General features: G+C 37.5%; 1 long non-coding RNA gene across 1 annotated transcript; it reads left to right on the top strand.

Annotated features, from left to right (window-relative positions):
* The first annotated feature begins 4,342 nt into the window (after window positions 1-4,342).
* LOC148017198 (uncharacterized) lies at window positions 4,343-4,942 on the top strand. Its single transcript, XR_015687860.1, has 2 exons — window positions 4,343-4,725; window positions 4,802-4,942. It is a non-coding gene; the product is annotated as an uncharacterized LOC148017198 (long non-coding RNA).
* The last annotated feature ends 18,729 nt before the right edge of the window (window positions 4,943-23,671 follow it).

Genomic DNA, 23,671 nt, shown 5'->3' on the forward strand with positions numbered 1-23,671 from the left:
CTGCAAAAGACAATTTTGCAAGAGTTAGTATTTTGTATACTGAAAAAACAGTAGAAAAGAGGAAACATAGAGAGAGAAAGAGAGAGGGAGAGAGAGATAAGCACTTATGCAATGTCACCCAAAATGATATCTGCAATAAAACAACAACAAGGGTTAGAACAAACATTATGTGGTATTGAAATTATACAAGCAAAAAAAAAAACCAAACAGAGAGAGAGATTAACACCTTTTCCTCTTGCTCCAAATAAACTCTGTAAGAAAACAAAAATTAGAACAAACATCAAGTTCTATTGAAAACACAACATAAAAGAGAAACAACACATAGAGAGAGGGGGGAAAGAAAGGAGAGAGAGATGAGCATCTCTATCTCCTACCCCAAACAACCTCTACAATAAAACAACAATAATAGTAAGAAACTACATCAAACCCTATTGAAAAAATAGCAAACAAGAGAAAATACAAAGAGAGATGGGTACCTGTGTTTTACCCAAAATTTGAAGTTGTGTGGAGAAGAAAGTGCAGAGGTAAGCAGAACGCTTAAAACCCTAATTACTCCCAGTAGGGAGCTTCAATGGAGACGAAAATTCATGAGTATAGAGAATAGAGGGAAAGTGGTCTATTGCTCAACTTTTGGGTCAAACTGATTTCGTGAGAGGGAAAAAAACCGAAATTGAAAATTCTCCAAAAAAGGGGGGAATATGAGGTGAGAGAAACTCAAATTTTGTGTATTGTTCATTCTTCCTTCTTTAAATCCCCCACTACCCCTTTTTTAATAGAAAGCCCAAGATTTGGAGAGAGAAGATTCACCCTCCATGGATGTCAATATCTAGCCTTCCTATTGGACAATCCAAAAGGCCCACATCTTAAACTATATTATTTTTAAGGGCCCATTTGTGAGTTCATTTTTTTCCTAATGACTTTGCTCAGCAGCATCAGCAGCAAAAGGCAGACGTTTAGATACAGTTGAAAACATGCTTGTACAAAGAGCAATGGAAGTGAGGAAAGTGGCTTATGTCAGGGAAGTGGAAAAAATTGGAATCCTCTTTAATAAGCAATTTGTGCTAGACCCCAATTGTATCCCTCCAAACTTTATTAAGGGGCTGAAGCGGAAGAAGCTCAAGGAAAGTTTGGTAGTCTTAAAAGGACCTAATGGGGGTTGGCTAATTGACCAAATGCTAATTTTTGACAATTGCAAGCAATACTTTAGAGACCTATATGGTCAAGATGGATGTTGTGATCAAGAGGCTGCAAATACCTTGTTGGAGTATATGGATAGGGTCATTCAAAAGGAGGACAATGATGCTTTAACACTAGAGTTCACTGAAGAAGAACTTTTCAGAGCTCTTAGTAGTATGGGGAAAAGGAAGGCTCTGAGGTTTGATGGCCTAACTGCTGAATTCTTTAAGCATTTCTAGCCCTCGCTGAAAGGTTCTATCATAGCTCTGATCAATCACTTCTGGAGGGAGAATTGCTTGCTAGCAACATGGAAAAGAAGTGTCATTACACTCTTGCCTAAGCAAACTCAATGTTTGGAACTTAAACATTGGAGGCCCATTTCTCTCATGGGGATTGTTTACAAGTTGATGATCAAGGCTTTGGCCTTTAGGCTATCCTTAGTCTTGCAAAGATGTATAAATCGGAATCAATATGGTTTCCTCAAAGGAAGGTCTCTGCTGGATAATGTCATCAACTTGACCATGGAAGTGGAGTGGGCCAAGCTATCCGGCTAGGAAGATGTCTTCCTATAGATGGATGTAGAGACGGCCTTTGATAAAGTTAATTGGGATTATATCAGGAAGGTAATGATGCATATGGGGTTTTGTGACAAATTTGCTAACCTTCCCTTGTTTCTAGGGAAAGATGCACAAGCAATGCTCTCAATCAATGGTACTCTACTAGAAGCCTTCCATATCAAGCGAGGAGTTTGACAAGGTTGCCCATTGAGTCCTCTCTTATTTATTATAGCCACCCATCCCCTATTCTACTTGTTGGACATATCTACCACAGATGGCAAGATAGTGGGCCTGCGGTACAAAAATCAATAGCTAGCAGGGCAAGGGTTTGCTGTTGATTTTTTGCTCATGCTGGAAGTTAAGAAGGACAATATCCAAGCAACCTTGAACATCCTTGCAGCTACACAAGAAAGCCTCAGGTTTTTGAATTAATTTAGACAAATCTTCCCTGTTTAGTGTAACAAAAGTAGATTTGGCGAATTTGGGGTGGCCTGGAAATGTCACCAAGAGGGGCTCTGTTTTCAGATATTTGGGCTTCCCAGTTGGCATTGATATCACAGAATTTCAAAAAGCTAAGTGGATACTTGAGAAAATCAGGAAAAAGATTGATAGTTGGAGCCTAACCTCATGGCCTTTACATGTGAAGATGAAAATCTTGGATCTATTCATATTCCCCTCCCTCAGATTTTATCTGCCATTATTAGCTGGAACAAAGCCATGATCAGGCAGTGGCACTCACTCATAGGGAAATTAGCTCCAAGATATCTAGTCCCCCCTTTTACTGGATCTCCTCATGAAAAACAAAGAATTGGGAGGCTTGAATCTACTAGACATTAGAAAGGAATCCATGAAGTTGTGAGCCAAGCTGTTGAAAAAGCTCTGGGAGCAGAAGGTGCCATGGGCTTGCATGCTTGCACAGATATGTTGGATATAAAATATAACCTTTGGCTTGGCTTGGGGATTGAATAGCAGGGACTTAATCTCTTCCCAAGCTATCATGCACATCAAGGCTCATGGGTTGACTACAGAATTGATAGAAGATTGGCAAAGTATTCTCAGCAAGGCCTCATGGGACCCAAAAGTAGACAATATATCCAAGGATGAGAATGTATTTTGGTCATGGGCTTTTTATCCACCACTTGCAGCCCTGCTAGGGAGGAGAGGCAGATATCTATCCAAGAAAGGGCTGAATCAGGCAAGTCAGCTAGTAATCTTTAAAGAGGTTAGCAGCAGGTATGGCTTATCTAAAGGGTTCAAGATCTCTTGGGAATTCATTAGGCTTCATCTCTCAGGCATTTCTACTGCTTAAGCTAGTGGAGATATCAACAGTCACTGGCAACTTCGGGCCAAGGATAAATTTATAAGCAAAGTTCTAAACTCCAAAGGATGCTCAATTCTAAGGGAAGATCAGTTGTTGGATATGGAAAGAATTCGAAAGCTATGGGATTTGGAACTCACACAGGACCTTCTGAAACAAATTCTCAGGTCTCTGTGGTTGCTAGGCCTACCCCTCTGTGACAGAGTATTTTCCTGGTGGGTGCTAATAGAAGCCTTCATCACTGCTGAAAAATTCAGCAATCGAGGTATTGTAGATGTTCAATGCCCTTGTGGGGAAAAGGAGACATTCATGCACATCTTTTGGGATGGGTGTCTTGCTAGAACTGCATGGAACACTGTGCTCCCGTGCCTTGGGCTGCAATACAACACAACTGAAGCTTGAAAATTCTGTGTCTTGGGTCCGACAAATTCATAGAATCACGTCAAATTGCTAGGGCTGCAAAAGATACGCATCACCACTCTCCAAACTTTGTGGGAGTTAAGATCTAATAGGCTTAGAGGCATTAATCTACCCAATTTTGCTTGGGTGTCTATCTTTTAGAAAAATAAGTCATTTTGGAAAGTCTTATGTATGGTGGGTCAGCTTGAGGCTAGAGATATATCCACCCTTCTCAACTTAGAAGGGCCTTTCCCTACCCAAGCTTGAGCTAGAGTTATTCTTTTTTTGTAATGCTTATATTACATCGTATAATATAAAATATATGTTCACGTCTAAAGGTCTCTCAAAGTTAGCAATATCCTCAAAAGTGGCATCCAAGTAGGTGGCAACAAGTCTAGTAGCACTAAAAGTGAAAGCTTGTTAGGAAAAGGGGTTTTCTTAAAGTTCTAGTGGTTTTCTTAGAAAACCAAAATCCGAAAGTTTTTTGGAAAGACTCCTTGCGAGAACAACTTCTAGTTTTTTCTGAAAACAATTAAAAAACCCCTCGTGACTCGTCGTAAGATCATGATAGCACTCACAAGTTTACTTGATTTTGGAGAACTAATCATTTTGCAACTATTTGCTGGGGTGTGAAGACCTTAGACCAGTATATCCTCTTGTGTGATACTCTCTCGTGTGACCGGCCCTCCTCATATGATGATGAATTTGATTTTAGGCGGCGAGGCGCACCGCAAACATTGAATGGTGGTCAGTAGTAGGATCGGAGTACGATACAACAGAATAATAATTATGGGTTTGCGAAATTGACTGTTGCAGTTGCTCGGGTATGAAGAGTCGCGGGGGTTGGTAGGAAGGAGTAGCTACAAGAAGGGAGGCAATCCGAGGATGGTGGGATAACTTAAGCACGGTGGTACACAGAGAGTGAGAGAGAGAGAGAGAGAGAGAGAGAGATGGCTGGAGCCCTACCAGTGCACTCGAAGATGGTGGTGGTAGCGATAGTACTGATGGCGGTGAACGTGGCGGCGGCGGCGGCCGACTGCAGTAACGAGGTTGCGGCGCTGGAGGGCGGGTGCGCGGGGGTGATACTGGCGGGGGGGCAGCCGAGCCAAGGGAGCGCCTGCTGCCAGGCCGTCCACTCCATCCCCGCCGCCAAGATCCCCTGCGTCTGTGCCAGCGTCCCGGCTCCCTCCAACAATGCCGCCATCAACGTCCACGCCGCCATCTCCAACATCGTCACCGGCTGCGGCCTTCCTTCAAACTACTTCTCCAGCTGCCGTAAGTAGCGCTCTCTCTCTCTCTCTCTGTGTCTTTCTCTGGGCACTGACCTCACCCTCTTGCTCTCTCTTTGCAGGCTTCAATTGATACACGTTATCGCAGGCCGTATACACTCGTGCCCAGAGACCACCGTCTAGAACCTGAGCTCCTCTCAGGACTAGTGACAGTCTCAGTGTATCTTCGAAGTAATGAATGTAGTCGACACTGCTTTTGATCATCATCAAATGGTCGTCCATTGTTTTCTCTCTCTCTCTTCTCCCATTCTTGCTTGCATGTGCAATGCCGCCTTCCTTCTCACATTCTTCCTAGCTGCTTGCCGGAGCTGCCACACGGGTTCTCGTTTGAGGGCATGGTGACTCGCCGGACAACATTGAATATCACGTCCTTCTAAACGTTGCGCAAGGAGAAAATAATTAGTCTCACGCCTGCCGTTTTCTACAGGACTTGGAAATAAACATTAAGTGAAGGCAGCAGTGTTTAGAATGAACGCATGCAATGGAGAGAGAGGGGGGGGGGAGGGATCACATCGACAGAGATATTCACTCTTTCTATCCATGATGACATTCACTCTTTCTGTCCATGATTGTAGGGTCTGTGACAACATATCGGGGGGGGGTTGGATAAATTGTTTTTCTTGATGTTAGTATGTATTACATCTCAAGTGCATAGGCCCAATGTGATGAAAAAGGAGTCGACAACTAGATGTGGTGATGCTAATAGATTCGATGATAGCAAGGCTACTAGATGTAACAATACTGGAGCTCAAGTCTATGCCAGTGCGCACGAGGCATTATAGTTGAGGCTTTAGTTCTTGTACGGGGCTTTACTTCTTGTATGTTGTAATGCTAGCCAAATTGCAAACCATGAACATCTTTCTTATATAACCTCCTTAATATGCTACATGGCGCTCACTCTATACCTTTCCTTTGGCCAAGCAAGCAACTTGAGAATCTGTTTGCCGATAGAGAGTTGAGCAAATGACAAGATATATGATTGTCCTATTGTTTGGTGATGGCCTCTCTCTCTCATGCTTTTAAGATTGGAAATTTTGGCCAGGTTGTCTAGAAGAAAGAAATAAATATAAAGTGAAGACAGTAGTGTTTAGAGTATAGAATGAATATAGGATGAATGTATGCAATGGAGAGAGAGAGGGGGGGGGGGCGAGAGATCATGTTGAAAGAGGCATTTACTCTTTCTATCCATGATTGTAGAGTTTGTGTCAACATATTGGAGGTTGGATAATTTATTTTTCTTGATGTTAGTATGTATCATATCTCAAGTGCACAGGCCCTATGTGATGATGAGGAGTGACAACTAGATGTGGTGAAGCTATTAGATTCAAAGTTAGCAGCAAGGTTACTAGCTGTTACAATTACAATACTGGATCTTAAATCTATGCCCATGCACATGAGGCATTATATTTGAGGCTTTAATTCTTGAATGTTCTAATGCAACCCAAATTATAGCTTCCAAAGTGCTTATCATAAACTTCTTTCTTATGTAGTAAGGGAGTTTTGAGGGGTGGTATGTGGCATGCAATGAACCCTCATAAAATGCTACATGGCACTCCTCTCAAGTCCTTTTCTTTTTTTTCTCTCCTTGGTATCCTTGTAACAATCACATTTGTCACCATGATTTAGGGCCAAGCGAGGAACTTGACAATCTCTTTGCCAATAGAGGGTTGAGCAAATGATGAAATCTATGAATGCCTTATGAATGATGTTTGGTGATCTCTCTCTCTCTCTCTCTCTCTCTCTCATGCTTTCAAGATTGAAAACTTTGGCTTGGTCCTCTAAAAGAGGAAACTCATCTTTGTTACGGATTCCAAGGCCCTTTCAAAGAGAGGGAGAGGGAGGGGGAGAGAGAGAGAAGGGGGGGGGGGGGGGTCTTTTGGTTTCGGGACACCCATTGCAGCTTGCTTGTTCACATCCAAACTCACCTAAATGTAATGTATGTCAACTTGATTAATGTACGGCCCTCTATTCAAGGCCTCAATTGCTATCCCTTTATATTTCTTTCTATATCTCACACTCACTCACACTCACTCTCCTTATTAATGAGATTATGGTGCAGTGCTTTGTGATAGGCCTTATTTTACATACACATGATTACTCGAGGACAAAACATTGCAAGAGATATAGTGCATGGCTAGACTACGCTTCACTTATTTCACACCCTTCAATGACTTTTGAGGATAAGACATTGCGAGAGATATTGTGCATGGCTTACTTCAGGAGATAGACATTGTAGAAGGCATCATCCATGACTAGGCCTCTACCTAAACCTCCCTTCTTTCCTTTTTTACATTCTTTCATGAGTCGTTTCTTTTCGTAGTTTACACTCTTGAGTAAAACTAGACATAAATAAAAAAATAGCATTTAATTTTAAGAAAATGATACAAAAATTCAAGTAATTGTTCAAAAATAAGAAAGAAAGAGTGGAGCCAAAAAGTGAGCAGTCATCCCTCATTTATCTTCATTATTCAATCTCAAATAACATGAAAGAGATAGTACAACTAGGTTATTACTAACCATAGGTCAACATTGACTTTTTAATGTCCCACACATGAGTACATTTGGATATAGTGGACGCACAAACATACATATGAGTAGTTGAGCTTGAAGTCTCAACACTCCCCCTCAAGCTCAAACTAACTATTGAACTCCAAGTAGCTATCTAAAGTAGTTAAACTTCTCTTTACTAAGTGATTTGGTAAAGCACACACATACATATGAGTAGTTGAGCTTGAAATCTCAACATTCCCCCTCAAGCTCAAACTAACTATTTAACTCCAAGTAGTTATCTAAAGTAGATAAACTTCTCTTTACTAAGTGATTTGGTAAAGATATTTGCTCTCTTGGTCTTTGATCTTCACATGAATCAAGTCAAATGTTCTTGTAAGAACCTGTTCTCTAATGAAATGGTAATAAATCTTGATATGTTTGTGTCTAGAATGATAGGTGGGTTAGCTACCTAACACCACACCACTGAAATTATCACAATGCAATCTAACTTTGCTTGTCAACTATATCCACAAGTCACATAGCAATTTGATCAGCAAAACCACTTCACATATTTCTAATGTTGCACTCCTATATTCTGCTTTTGTGCTAGACAAAGCAATGGTAGGTTGTTTCCCCAAACCAAATGCATAACCACTAGTTGACCTCGTCAACAGGCCCAAACAACATCATTGTACATCAAGTCAAGGAACTTCCCATTCTCATAGAATAGCCCATAATCTGCAGTAGTCTCCATGTATTGCATAATCCCCATGATTACATTTGCGTGTGGCTTATAAGGCTTTTATATGAATTGAATGATCAACTCCATTGTATAACTCAAGTCAGGACGAGTGATAGTAAGGTAGATCAAGATGTCCACCATTTGATGATACATAGTTACATTCTCTATTTCAATCACAACATCAATTGTCAGCTTGGCATTTTGATCCAAGGGTGTCTCCATAGCTTTACACTTTGTCGTGCAATGCTTGTGTAATATATTATGAGCATATTGTTTTTGAAACAACCATATATCTTATGGTGTAGGTATAACTTCAACTCTCCAATATTAACTTTAAATTCAACCTATAGCAACGATTTAATTTTAGTAATCCCTTGATCATCATCTCCAATGATGATAAGATCACATAAACCACCAAAAAAACATATCCATGATTTGTCTTCTTTGTGAATAGATTGTGATTTGCATGAGCTATTTGAAATTTATGTCGTTAATAACTATTTATTAGAGCATTCTATGCTCGGTGTTTCAGCCCATATAAAGTTTATTTGAGCATACACACATATGTTGAACATTCAGGATGAATATAGTCTTCAAGCTACTCCATATACACTTTAAGCAATTCACCATTCAAAAAAGCATTTTTAATATCCAATTTCCATATTTTCAAGCCCTTAGACGTTGCCAATGCAATGACCTTTCTCAGTGTTACCATCTTGGCAATTGGACTTAAAGTCCATTCATAATCCAAGTTGTATTGTTATGCATTTACACTTCTTTAAGCAATTTACCATTTGAAAAGCATTTGTGAAACCTTCGAGTCTTGTGCGTAACTTGGAGAAACACTCTTGATAGTTTTCGGATCTAATTTCTTTCTCTTTTCATAAGGAATATGCATCTAAGCAATGCAGCTAAACACCTTAAGATTTTTAATATCAGGCTTGTGGCCATACAACTTCTCATAGGGAGTTACATCATGAATCTCGATTGTAGGAGTTTTGTTAAGCACATAAACAACAATAACCATTGCTTTAGTCCAATAAGCATTTTGCAAACTCTTTTTATTAAGCATTTCCCTTGTTGATTCCATAAGTACACGTTTTTTCCTCTTTGCTACACCAATCTGTTGTGGTGTATAATTGCAAGTAAGTTGTCTTTTTAAACTATATATGGCAAAACACATGTCAAACTCTGTGGATACATATTCTTCGTCTCCATCTGATCTCAAACATATTAATAGCCCATTTCATTTAAAGCATACTTTTTGAAATCTATAAAAGCATTAAAAACCTCATCTTTGTGTTTAATAATGTACAACCATGTGTATCTGTTGAAATCATCAATGAAAGAGACATAATAGAGTACCACCAAAAGCAGTATTATGAGATGGATCTCCATACATTCGAGTGTACTAAGTGCAATGGACGAAAACAGTTCCTAACATGTCTCATAAAAGGAAAACTTTTTGGTTTATTAAACTGACAAGGAGAGCATACATGACCAAGATCATTGTATTTGAACTTAGGTAACCCAAGTACAACCTCTTTTTGTTGCACAGATTTCAGCTTGTAAACATTTACATGGCCAATACGTTTATGCCAAATTTCAACATCCCATACAACTCCATCATCATGGGCAAACATGGTTGCCTTCAATTCTGAAATAGATATATCCAACATGGACATTCTACCATCCCTTCTACCTTTAGCAATCAATTTGCAACCATTACCATATTCCTTGATAAAATATCTATCCTTATTGAATTTGACTTGCAGATTCTACTCTACCATCTACCCAACTGACAAGATTTTTAGTGATTGAAGGTATATAAAGCACATCATGTAGACTCTTTTTCTTGCCATCAGGCATAAGTAATGGGACTACACATGTATGTTGAATATCATGTTGGGTATCATCCCTAATGTTGACAAATCCCCATGAGAACCTACAACCAACTCATCAAACCATTCTTCGTGGGGGTGTTGTATGATTAGAGGCCTTTGAATCTATGTACCAATGATCATCTTGAGTTCCATTGGAGGATGCATAATTTCCATGTTGTCTACTCTCAGGGAAAGTTACTATATGTATATTCTCTACATCACATGCATTCAAGGTCTATTCATAAATATCCTCATCTATTGTGATATTTTCATGAACAAAACATAATCCTTTTCTAGTCAATCTGTAAATAACACCGTTATATTACACCCTTCTATATGTAAAAAATGTATAAAAATGGTATTTTAAAAATACATTTTTTTGAACCCATGTGATGCATATATATATTCATGAGTAACTTACCTAAGTGTTTGCCTTTTACTTTCATGTTTGCTTGTTTCTTATGACAATCTTTGGCAATATGCCCATATCTACTACAATAATGACAATCTTTGTCCTTGTTAAACTGCACATTTGACTACCAAGATCCACCATCTCTGCCTCTAGGTGATCTCCCCTTACCTCTAATGTTGCCATATCCTTGCTAGCCCTACATATTCGAAATATTCCATGCATTCTACTACCGTTGTCTATAGGTATTTTGAGTGTCTCCTTGACCTCGAAAAGAATTGCGGCCTCTGCCACCTCTGCCACGCTAGCTAGAGTAGAGAACAATATCTCTACATTGAGTCAAATTGCAATATCTCTGCCAACTTTGCCACGCTAGCTAGACATATTATTAAATTGTTGCTTAAGCTGTATCTTCCTTGTATGTGTGACATTATTATAAATTTTCATGAGTGTATCCCAAGCATCTTTCGAGGAACAACAACTCGTAATCTACATAGCCATTGAATTAGAAATATACAAAGAGAACCAATGTAGTACTTTGCTAGCTCTTTTCGGCCACTGTCGGTGAGCTCTTCATTGATCTTGTGTTGGATTTCGCTCAAGTAATTTGGGTTCAGCTCCAGTCCCTGTAAATAAATCTCAATATCCTCTGTTAAATTTTTTTTTTTTGCATCGTGAACTTCCATAGTGCAAAGTTCTTGTTATCAAACTTATCATCGACAATTTGGGTGATGTTAGCGATGCCCTTAGCATTTGCCATATTGCTGTAGGCAGTTTTTAATCAATGCCTGACTCCCCGCAAACCAAGATGTCTTATTGACCGATTTCAACCAAATTTTATGAGAATTTTCCACAAAAAAATCCTTGTTGAAACCACAATATTTCAGCCCACAAACATGTCAAACACATCTGCAATCAAGTGGCACAACATATAGGTACATCAAACAGTCCATAGAGCATGTAGTTGCTGCATACCTTGTGTACATTTAATCTTACTGGTAGTAGAGAAACATTCAATATGTAATCAACAACCAATAAATGACCAGTAGCCTTGTCTCAGTCAAAACAGAGATATTTATGTGTCGAACATGCCCCAAAACATCCTAGACATTTGCAACTATATGTAGGAGTCCATACATGACCTTTCAGGCACACTGTAGTACATGTACAACAAGTACAAATGCCAAATATCTTATGACTGATAACAATCAAACATTACACAACCAAATTAAGGGCAATCCAAGCTCAAAAGCTTCTCGAATCATAGCTTACACATGCCAACACATGTAGAGACCAAGACATGATCATACCGGCATTCATACATGCCTTGTCTTCAAGAACCAATGTCATGTAACTCCTCTACTATTCATGTACATCCAATAATCATGTCAATGCAATTGATTTTCAGCTCCAAAAGTCAGCATTCAATGCTCTTTTTAGTTCATACAACATCCAATATACATATGCCCATAATTAGGGTTCATAGATACTATCTAATGTCATAGATTGCTTCAAGAAGTAATAGATGCATGCATGATGTATTTCTAGCCTATTAAAACCTTCCAAAGCTGAGCATTTGACACTCCAAAACCATGATCAAATGCATGAGAATAAGGGTATATACATTGTTAGGATGAAAGCCACCAGTGCCCTGGAAGCACATGTTGTTTAGTGCAATAAACAACCAGTCTACATAGGTTTGTGCTAAATATCTTAAAATATGTGAAGAATTTGATTTTTTTTTTTTTTTTTTGCAAAGTTGTTTCTCCAAAATCCATTTTTGTAGCAAGATATGGCTTTTGCAAAAAAAATGGGCTACATGCACAGTCTTCTTTGATGACGTTTTTTTCAGATCTTATGTCTTTGATGTCAAATGGCCACTCACATGTACTCAATGAAGCCTTATGAAGCTCCCAAACAAACCATAGCAAGCTCTTGCACAAGCACAAAGCATAAACCCTAATGCATACCTTGACATGGACAATTGCAGCCTTTCTTCTTCGGTATAGACTCTTATCTTCAAGCTCCATATCTAGACTCCTTCAATGCTATGCTCCAGAGAGCCCATTCATGTTGGCTCTGATAATTCAAGTCTCAATAAATTTGGCATAACCAAGTGAATGGTTGCATAGTAACCATGACTTGAATTCACATATCCCTTAACATAGTAAAATACAGTGCAACCATTTCAAGATAACATGCTAGGGATGGGAACCCATCGAGTACAATGATATCCATAGAACAACATTAAGTATAGTGACATTCATAGAACATCATCAAATACAATGACATCCATAGAAAATGAAGATATAGAATCATGACTAAATAAGTTATTTTAATGATAAAGGGTAGTTGCATTAGTTAAGAAATATGTGGATGATGCTCTAGCATCTACATCATAAGAAATATATGGAAATGTACCACACAACTTGAATTTTGAACAAGAAATTGCATGGCCAAAGAAATATGCAAAATAATCGAAGAAAATCTACAAGATAAGACTATAGAACTACATCTCCATCTACATCATAATCTTCCAAAACTTAAGTATGTCATGTCATCTCCCAAGTCCTCAATATTGACCAAAGTTGATGTAATATCTATTTGATGTCTTTCAGGTCTAATTTCAAGTTTGTGAAACTTCTTATCTTCAAGTTGCTGATGTCTTTATTGTTTTTAAGGTTGCTATAGCACTTCTTGTTGATATCCTACATTTTAAGTTTTGTGACATTTCTTATTGCTATAGGAGTTCAAAGCGTCGTTGAAATTTAGGTTTTTGCAGTCCATCCAATAAAGTAGACCTCGATACTCCTGAGTTGCTAAAATATAATATAAGTCAAAAAATTCTAGCAAACTAGCAAATAATCTTATGGTTGAAGGACTTGAGTACTTTGCAATAGAGAAAACTACAATATACTTCTACCATCATCATCTAGTTCATTCAAAATCATCATTGGCATTCTCAAAGACAGATTAAACTAAACAACACCAACTATTTCTGATATACAATAACTGCATAGAAATCTTTTTTTGTAAGTGCTTGCATAATTCCATTTGCTTTAACTTCTTTTTCAAATTGATTAGAGTCTTTGAAAACTTTAAAAACATCAACCTAAACTAAAACAATAATAACTTGCAGCAATTCAATGTAAATATCGAAGTTGAAAATACTAAAATTTCTTGCTCATGAAGTGCTATTACATTAGTAGTTAATGTAAAATTTATTGCTCGTGAAGCATTATTAATTAGTACTTAATTGGAAATTCCAAATTGAGTAATAGATTTTCAAGTCCACTTGTCCGAGTTGATTCAAAAAATAATAGAGTGGAAATAAGAAAGAAGAAGGGAGGTTATCTCAAGCAGATAAGGAGTAGAGAACGAGAATTGTGATCATTCAATGGCTATAAATCCTTAAGGAGAACATCCTAACTTGGACCATGAGAATATGCTGATTGAGTATGCAATAAAAATTAACTATTCAATTATCTTTTTGCAACTTAATTTCCACAAGAGCATTAATGACTTCATAAGAAACTTGCAAATCCTTGGTATTCTTGACATGAGATATCTCTTGTTGAAGCAAAGATTTCTCTTCTTAAAATTGAATAATAATAAACAAAGCTTCGATTGCTGTAATTTCAGCATCGGTCTTTTTCTTTTTAAACTCAAAAGAAAGCCATTGAATCAAGGTTTTAAAAAATTGTGAATTTTAGTCCAAATGCTATTTTTCAAAGCTTTTCTTAGACATCAGACTAAATTTTAAGGCTTGAAAACTAAAAAAGCAGCCATATATATTAAAATTTGCATATTTTGGCCTGAAATTCACTAAAAATAACTTAAATTTAGGATTTTTTCATAATATTTTCCTAATTTTCTAAAACTCTTCACCATTGATCAACTAAACATTTGCCCACCTATCTACAAACTAAGATTCACAGGCCCCCTTAATTTTTAGCTTGCATTGAACAAGTTGAAGACTAATTCAGGGAATATACATCATGCAAATCTTTGGCAAAACTACATGAATTGACTAATTTTTGTAATTCTTAACTTTTAACATGTTGTTGTAGACTTGAACATTATTGAAAGATGATCATTTGTTATCCTAAAACTTGCTATCCTGAAAATTGCTCATATGGCTAATCAACCTGAATACTTACAACACCAGCAACTTTCTAAATCTCTTTAGGAAAATAGTGCAATGATTTGAAGTATATCCTACATGCTGAAAATATGGGTATCTTGAATAAAAACATAAGAAAATAGTGCATTTTGCACTACAACTAGTGGCATTTCAAGCTCTTCTAGAACCTCTTCACTAAAGTCTCGCTTATGAGCTACATTATTCTCCTTAACAGGTAGCAATAAACACCATATTAGAGAATTTGGAAAAATTTCAAGTCCCAATTTCAAATGAGTGATAAGTATTTGACCATGTGATTAAGTCTTGATTCATATTTGAAAGTGGGGTAGCTTGTAGAGTATTTAGGGTAGACTCCACCTTTAAGTAAGACAACAAGATTTGACTATGTGGTCAAATAATAACGGTATTGGGAGTTCCCAAAGTGAAATTTCCAAATTCCCTAATATAGTGTTAATAAGAGAACTAAGAAAATCATAATAAAAAATGACATCTTCACTAAGAAAAGCATCATCTTGAAACCGATCATCTATGAAAACATAATCTTCTTGAACACATAAGTAATCTTTGTGATTACTTAATCGATCACGTTCCTTGTTGACAAATTCATTACTTCTTCCTTCTTGAGTCCAACTGATTGGCAACTAATTATGATAGTTGCAATATACCAAAATATAGAAAATACCTTCAAGTTATTGATGCAAGGCGTGTGATGCTCCACTCTCCTATTGGTAAGCTTCTTTGTTGGGTTTGGATCAGTTGAGGATTCTTGGCTTCTTTGGCTCTTGTTCTCTCTCACTCCCTTAGCCTCAATCTTTTGAAAAACCGTAGGTAGAGGGCACAAATCATCATCATCACTTGAACTTGAATCCCAATTTGGACCTAGAACATATTCATATTTCTCCTTGAGTTTCTCAATTACTATATGTTCTAGGTCTAAATTTGGACCTGAAACATATTCATATTTCTCCTTGAATTTCTCAATTGCTATATGTAATCTCCAAACATGTTGCAAACTTGAACATGACCTAACTTTTGGATCATCATGGTCATCATACCATTTATAAGGATAATCAAGTATATTCTCAAATAAACTCAACCTTTTCCATGCTTATCTATCCTTGAACATGAACCCTTCTTTGGTTGATGAATAAAATTTCTTCCGAATACCATTGAACTACTTGCATAAATCAACCATACAAAAATACTTGGATGACTTTCCTTTATCACAAGATTCATAAACATAGAGATAGCATTTTGAAGTATGTCCATACTCAAAACAAACACTATGCTACTTATCCTTATTCCTTGATTTACCCATTAATGTTAAATTACATGAAATATCTTAAATAGTTCTCTCTAGTGTTTAGGTTATTCTTGCAAATTTTTTACTTTAGGCCACTTGAAATCAACTTATTCAATTATTTTCTAAAGACTCCCCAATTGGTTAGGTTTTTGAATTCGAGCAACATGTCTCCTCTAGTTCTTGTAGTTGAAGTTCTTACTATCATTTTTTAATCTTCTTGATGCCTTTGCACTTTTCACTATTCCTAAAACCTCTACAATTTTGGCCATTTCTAAAACTATATAGTTCAAGTTATATTTCATTCCCTACATCTTAATTTTCTATGACTTGGCCTATGAAAAATAACCCTTAGGGTTGATTTTGATAAAACAAAATCATTTCCTCTTCTTCTTTATCTTATCTTCTTCTACATCTTTCCTTTCATCATCTCAACCTAAGGAGCATTTCCTATCAATCCATTTCTCATTATTCACAATCTCCTTCGTTTGGTAGCACCCTTTTTGCTAGTCTTCTCATTAGAGCCAAAAATGTTTCAAAAATGACATTTGTAAGAAAATGATTAAGTTTCTAATTAGTTGAGATTTAAAAATAATGAACCCTCAAAATTTAGCCAGTTAGACATGATTAATAAGAGAATATATTATTCATTTAAGAGGGCATGTTTATGCAAATGGGCATCTATGTGTTAATACATGTTGGCATAAATTATACATGGATAAATGAAAGGAGTGAATGGTATATATTTGGAAAGAATTAGATTGTGTGTAGGATGTCTATTGTCTATTTGTAAAATGTGTTCATATGGGTTATAATTCCCAATACAAAATCAAATTCTCAATCCTTCTTAAAATAAGGAAGCCAATATAATATAACCAATGAAGTAACCTCTTTTTAGGATGTTGTACCCATAGATATGGAAACTCTTTAAATTTAAAGCACCTTCTAGAGTAAACACAAACCCTTATTATACTCAAAGTACTAATGATACTAAAGCCTTCCACATGATCTTAAGTGCAAACTCTTATTCCTCACAAAACATAACATTCCTCCTTGCTCAATCCTAATTCAAGTTGGAAAACAAATGATGAAAATCAACATACCCTTCTATCCTAATGATAAGCCTTTCCATTCAACCTGCCCCCTCTCTCTCTCATACCAAACCATAATCCCAAAAAGTACCAACTATGCTAAAATCTTCTAGATGATCTCAAGCGAAAACTCCTAATCCTAAAAAACATAGCATTCCTCCTTGTGAAATCCTCATTCACTTGGAAAAATAACTGATGACAATCAACATATCATTCTATCCAAATGATAAACCCTTATATTTAACCCACCTCCTGTGTGTGTGTGTGTGTGTGTGTGTGTGTGTTGTTGAGGCTTGGATTATCACTTTAGAACCTTATTCATTATGCTTATGTATGATTTGATGTAAACGACTTGTAGACTTCATACATTTTGGAATTCTCACACATTAGAATATTCAAGGCAAACTATACTTGGCTATCTATGCCATAAGCTAAATTTTTGTTGTTTCCTTATTCAGGAAATATGTAGACTATAATATGTATCTTTCAATACATTTAGAGAAGATTTTTATATTGGATGTTATTCTTGTTTGTGCTATGGTAGAATAGGCCAATACACTTTGGTGATTCTACCATGCCAATCCAATGGAAGAATCAGTTGATATCTAAATATTCGATACAGTAGAGATTTGGATCTATTTAAAGAAGATTTCAGCCATATTCATAAGGGAGATTGTTTAGGTTTCATCTTCAATTTTTGAAGATCTTGTTGTAAGTTCAATTTTTAGACAGTTATTTCAAGATTGGTGCAATGAAAGCAATGCAATCTAGGCTTGAAAGAAAGAAATTATGAAGGTTACTCTATGAATGGGTAGGATGGTAATGATGGTTCTAATGAGGGAAATGTGACCTTTTTCTAGGAAGGTATCAAGTTATCCCTGCACTAAAATGCCCTACGTTCAAGTTGTTTTAAGATGGATAGATAGTCGAGTAGTTTCAGGCTAGATAGGTGTATAGGCAAATTTTTGCAATTCAAACAATTCCTTGCAATTCACATAGTTCGGTGCAATTCAAATAGTTTCTTGGAATTAAAGAAATTCCTATATTTCAGTTTAGGTGATTTCCTACAAAATAGATATTCAAGAGATAGTGGAAAAGAATAAGAAGAAAACTAGCAAAAAGGGTGCTACTAACGAAGGAGATTGTAAGTAGATGCAAACAATATGCAATAATGAGAAATAGATTGATAGGAAATGCTCATCAGGCTAAGATGATGAATAGAAATATGTTAAAGAAGATAAGATAAAGAAAGAGGAGAGGAAAGGATTTTGTTTTATCAAAACCAACCCTAAGGGTTGTTTGTCAAAGCCTTTGTTCACATTGGCCAAGTCGTACAAAATTAAGATGCATGTTTGAAATATAATTTGAACTATAAAGTTTTAGGAATGACCAAAATTGTAGAAGTTTTGAGAATAACCTGAAGTGGAAAGGTGTCAAGAAGCTTTAGAAATGACAGGAATAAGTTCAAGTATAAGAACTAGAGGAGACAAGTTGGTCAAATTCTACCAAATGTGGAGAATCACATACTAATAACTCTATATAGTACTTAGGAAAGCCACTCTACTGCTATTGATGATCTCTTACCAATAGATATTCACTACTACAGTGCTCGTGTCCTTCTAGACTTCTGCAAACTGCTTGCTAGAACCGTGAAGCCATTCTTGACTTGTTGGAATGCCCTTGTCATGATATCATATTTCATTGGTGTTGCTTATTCAAGCACGCACTTTGATGGTGCAAAAGTAGAAACCATTGTGGCTAGTAAGTCTAAGATAGTAGGGGCTAAGATAAAAGTCACCAACTCCAAGAAAAAGGCTAAGGACACTTTGAAGAAGGAAGAGGAACCTCCCTCCATTTTTGCCTCTAGCTTCTTGTCTTCTTCTTGGAAATATCTCTAGCTTCTTAAAAATTTCTTCAATGCTGGAAGAGAAACCTCCCTCCATTTCTACCTCTAGCTCTCGAAAACTCTTTAATGCTTCATGTCTTCTTCTTGGAAATATCTCCAACTTTTGAAAAGTTTTCAATGTTGCATGTTTCTTGGAAATGTCCACTGGTCACTCCAGTGCTCCTTGCCATGTTTGTACTTGTGTCCTTGAAGTTCTTGGATTTGTATGATTAAAAAGGGAGATTTAAATGAAATATGACTAATTGGAACAAGAACATGAGAAGCTTTGATACTCCTTGTCAAGGAGAGGACTAGAGAGAGAGAAAGAGGAAAGAGAAGCCTATAGAAGAGAAAGAAGATGAGGTGCAAAAGAGAGAGAAAGAGAGTGACAAGGAGAGATAAATACTAGTAAAGGAGAGAGAAAGATAGAAAGAGAGAGAAAGACATGGAAGAAGAAGAGAGATGGCTAGAAGCCATGAAAGGACATGAGGAGCTAGAGAGATAAGAATGACATATTTCTATTCTTTTGTAAAAAATTTGATATCATGTACATGTATCCTTTGATGTTTTATATGCCCCTAATTCTACTCTTTACAATCTAGTTCAAGATCCACAATAGTAGAAAAATTTAGAGTGGATACTCAATTTGTTATAGTATCATCATGAATATCAATATGCTATCCTACACTAGATGGTTTATATTTGATGCTTGGGTTTAAATGCAAAAAAGGGAAAGGGAAAGGTAAAGGGGGCTTTCCAAAAATTGTCCACCTTACCTTGAGTCATAAATTATAGCTCTTTTGGTTTCACTTTTCTATGGGAGATGAAACATAACATCATCAAAGACAAAAGAAGAAATAGAAAGAAAAAATTTATCATCACACCTCACAAATGAATGAAAAAGATATTTCCACATGCTTGGGGTAGATTTCTTTATGTCTTTATAACTATATTCCCAAGGGTAGGTATTAATGAGCCACCATAATATGTAAGCACAAACTCATAGCATGGTACAAGTTAGAAACCATATTTTGAATCACACCTAACCACCCAAAGAGCACCACCAACCATAATCCATGAAGTACCATTAGCATCACACATCAAAGTAGACCAATATATGCAAGTAATGTGCCCAAGCTCCCATAATATCAACCATAATGATCAAGTAGCATAACATTGTTTAACGAGAGGTTTTTGAAGATAAGCCTCTCATTATTAACCCCACTTTGAGAGATAGAGAAAAACAAGTCCAAAGAAGTACAAGAAAACTCTAAATGCAGACAGAAAGGAAGAAGCAAGAAGGGAAACGGCCAAAAGTGCAAGGGTAGCCTCAAAAGCTAAGTCAAAGGCAAAAGCGCATTTCTAAGTGCAAAGCACCCATAAAACTTTTGAAAAAGAGCACGCGGCCCCCTCTTGTGCAAGTTGTAAAGCCTAGACAGACAGCTAAAGGGCTAAGGCAACTAGAAGGGAATAGAGAAAGAGGACCTTGGCAAGATGCTCGATCATGTAAAAAAGGGGATGGGTGTTGAGATATCGAGCTCCACTCGTGATATGCCAGGGTGACCATTGTGCATTTATGTCACCGACGTGTCAGTTGTAGATGCGGTTGGTACACCGCCCATGAATAATAGCTAGATGACAGCTATCCTTATCTACTCTAGTTCGTGGCTCAGTTAGTATGCCACCTTAGTTACTTGAGTTTGGTTTGAGACCCATATATAGGGTTCTTCTATTTCTTTGTATGAGAGTTCTTTTGGCTTACACAACTAAGAAGAGGAAAACTGTTTTCAGCCTCCACCTTTGTGTGTATTCCCCCATTGTGCAAGCAAGAAAGCTACAAGTGAGACTCCTTCATTCTCTCCCATAATCTTGACATGGTATCAGAGCCTTGTTCGTGGTAAGGAGCTCAAGAAAGAAAGCCAAGCTCGCGGTGTTCTGGTAAGAGGAGCAGTGTTGCTTTCATTTTCTGTTTTGGGAGCAGATCTCTGCAGGTAGCACAACCGGAAATTGCAAGAGTGCATTGTCTCAGGTTGAGATGCCCTTCGCAGTGAAGCAAGAGGGCAATATATGCTGCGGGAGGAGGGCTTTAGCCTTTGGTGACCCTGTTTTTTGATTTGAGGCCATTTCGGGGCCTGTTTTGGAGGCGGAAGTTTTCTGCACGCACTCAGGAAAAAGCCATGTTTTATGCTGTGCGACTCTTTCCAAGTCTGCCATGAAGCGGAAGCATTTCGACCGTTCCCACTTAGCACCGACCTGAATCAGGGTTTTCCTCATGGTCAAGTTTCTAGAAAGTAACTAGCGTCGAACCCCAAACAAACTACTTGTGCAGAATCATCAGGGTTAAGCGGATTTATATTGCACTTGTTTCAAGGAGAATGGGAAACAAGAGGGATGCAAAGCTCAACCTCTCTGCCCGTAAGGCATAGTCCCATTTCGTTCCCCTAAAACAATATAAATCAGGATTCTAGCTCTGAAAATTCTAGGTCATCGTTACCTTGCTGTCAATTCCTTTGAGAAAAGTTTCTGGCCAACCGGAACTACCCTTCCATAGGACGGACCCATGGTCACATCCACCACACTTTCCTCAGGTTGCTTTAGTTATCTAATTACCTACCACATTTAGTTTGACAAGCAAAAACAACTTCCTTAATTAACCAATTAATCATTGGTTCCTTCACGAAACTTAGGCACTGACATAGAAAAACAATGTCAAACAAGTTTCTTTTCAACATTTGATCTTTATTTATCAGTCTTTGGAATATATCATATAATCTGCCCGAAGGCTATTCCAGCAATCCTCAGGGATCGCTATTCCAAGTTCTACCCGTAGACTAGTATACGGGTCTTGAGATCCCATCTCGAGTCACGTCGGCCTCTTGTGCAGGATCTGGAGGCAAGGGATTTATTGCCAGATCCCCCCTGGCACCCAAGTGTCCTCCTGCTCCAAGTAGCACCCACGGAGAGACCTCTTGTGGCAGGTTCGGTCCACGTACCCGACGCGGCTAACAACCCCCTTGGATAGGGTCAGGCAGACAGTCAGGGGTAATTGATGCTGCCTCTCCCTCCAGGCTTTCAACCTGAAGCATTAGTTATTTTCCAGCATTATGTCCTTGAGCAAAGAAGAGCAAACAGTGCTCCTAAGTGTACAAACACAAGCACTCCAGTGGTTGCTTATACAGGCAACTGCTAAGGTGTGAATCCTTCTCTCCAAATACATCCTACATCGAGCATTTGATCCGGGATCAATCGCGACTTGGCAAGATCCCAAGGGTTTCGTAAGCTGAGTTTCTTGTTTACCCTTTATCCTTGGATTAGGGTTTATACCCTTTTGACCCAAATTGTTTCCACCTTAGGTTTCCTTAAATTATAGACAATAAATCCTGGGCAACCTCGTCGCCCTAACTTGGTTGGTTAACTGCTTTCTTGGCAAATTCGTAACTCCCCTAACTTGGCAAATCAGCCCCAAGGAAGGGTGATGTAGCAGGATGACTACTCACCTCTAGAAAGTTAGACCTATACTTAGAACTTGCCAACCTTGTTCTAAGGAGTGGCAATTCTATTTTGTGATTTATACACAAAACCATGCAATGTTGCAACTTGTTGTACGAGATAGGTGTTGCACCTAACTTATGGGATTATTTCTCCCATCATAAGATATTCCTTGGTCAAGAATACCTTTGGTCGAGATGTAGGGTTTGGGAGTCCTCTTGACCCAATCCAACCCTAACTCTACTAGGCCAATAACGCTTTGGCACTAGGGTTCCTAGTTTCCTTGCAGAAATCTAGCATTTGGTCAATTGACCCTTAGGGTAAGAATCCCATATCATTCTTGCATGGGCGTTTAGATAACCCTAACATTTTCGAGAATGTGGGTAGGATCTTTGGGATCGAAAGTCTTAAATCGGCATCCCAAGTGCGATACTAGGCAGAATTTTAACATAACATAACTCTACCTAGCACTTTGAGGTGATCGTCATATGCAATCTAATCGTACCTTTATGATTTTCATGTGAGTAACTCAACTATACACGAATTATTTAGTTGATTTAACTAACCCACGATTAGAGATGATCATCCTTTTTAAAGATCCAATTACTTCCTTCTAAATTAGCAAGTACCTTTCCCTAGAAGATGCAAATAACTGCAAAATATAACATTCCATGCAAATATGTGATTTCAAGACCATAGACTTTTTCCTTCTATGCAGCTATAAGATCTACAATGATTGTTATTTTTCCTTGCCTAAACTATAATGATTGACAATTCGGAGCTAACTCTTATAACCCTACATTGATGAAACGAAATCAAAGCTTAAATATTTTTTTTAATGAAGATGCATTCAAACTTTGATAAAGGAACTCTATGCATGAGCGAATGCCATGAGTCCATCCTTGATTTAATCCTTCCTTTTATCACTTAACCCAACCTAAAATGTAACCATCTTCGCATGCAATTTTCCATGCATTGCGACTATTTAGACATCATTCAATGGGTTTTTAAGATTATTTGTACTGAAACTGATTATCCCCAAAAAATTAATGCCCCTTGTGGTGTTTGTTTTCACATTAATTTCAAAAATTGTCACAATTGGAATAGGCTAAATTTCTAGTCGATTGGTGGGCTACGCCACAAATTTCAACAATAAATTTGAGTTCCAATTTGTTAATGAACCAAGCACAATCTTATACAACTGTGAAACCACCTAGCATTCTCTCTACTAACCAACCATGCTACAACTCAATTTATCCCTTGATTGTCCATCTCAAAGAGCAAAAATTAAATCTTTTTCAATTAATAAAATCAATCCTATCGTAGATCACTAGATCTCATTGCTTCTGATGTGTATTGACCATATTGATATATCTGACTCTCCCCCCACCAACCCCTATTATAGAGCTCTCTCTCTCTCTCTCTCTCTCTCTCTCTCTCTCTCTCTGTATAGAATGGAAGGTAGTATAACGAAAGTTGTTGTGGCAATAGGTGATGCA

The sequence above is a fragment of the Lygodium microphyllum genome, chromosome 22 (assembly GCF_053477565.2).
Source record: "Lygodium microphyllum isolate KBCC chromosome 22, Lygodium_microphyllum_v1.1.10, whole genome shotgun sequence".
NCBI classification, from domain to species: Eukaryota; Viridiplantae; Streptophyta; class Polypodiopsida; order Schizaeales; family Lygodiaceae; genus Lygodium; species Lygodium microphyllum.